Consider the following 419-nt stretch of genomic DNA (forward strand, 5'->3'; position numbering starts at 1 on the left):
TTGGGGTTTGATTGCGTGGATGATCGTCTGATGAGTATCCTTTGCCTGGGGATCAGTGGCCGAATGCGTATACGATTTATGAATCTAATCCATTTACTCACGTGCTTCGTTAATTAATCACTCAATTGGCTTACTATTGACTTGTCCTTTTGATCAATTGAAAGGCAATTTAACTACCACGTGGTGCATGGTGAAATATAAACCTGTGCGTAGATATGTGTTAGAGAATATACTTTGATATATATATATATTTTTTTGTTCAGGTTACAGTGGATAGGTAGGGCGATAGATAGATGAATATAGGGGTAGATATACAGTTAAGGAAGTAAATTGGTGGATGCGAAAATAAGTATATCAGACGGCAAAGAAAATGAATAAGAAATTATTGGATTAGTTTGAGAGTTTAACATGAAAATCGG

At 35.6% G+C, this 419-nt stretch overlaps 1 protein-coding gene across 7 annotated transcripts in view; it reads left to right on the top strand.

Moving 5' to 3' along the window:
• Positions 1-419, top strand: part of LOC119590555 — a 24786-nt gene that overhangs the window by 19762 nt on the left and 4605 nt on the right. The window lies entirely within an intron of this gene.

Source organism: Penaeus monodon, chromosome 27 (assembly GCF_015228065.2).
Source record: "Penaeus monodon isolate SGIC_2016 chromosome 27, NSTDA_Pmon_1, whole genome shotgun sequence".
Classification (NCBI taxonomy): Eukaryota; Metazoa; Arthropoda; class Malacostraca; order Decapoda; family Penaeidae; genus Penaeus; species Penaeus monodon.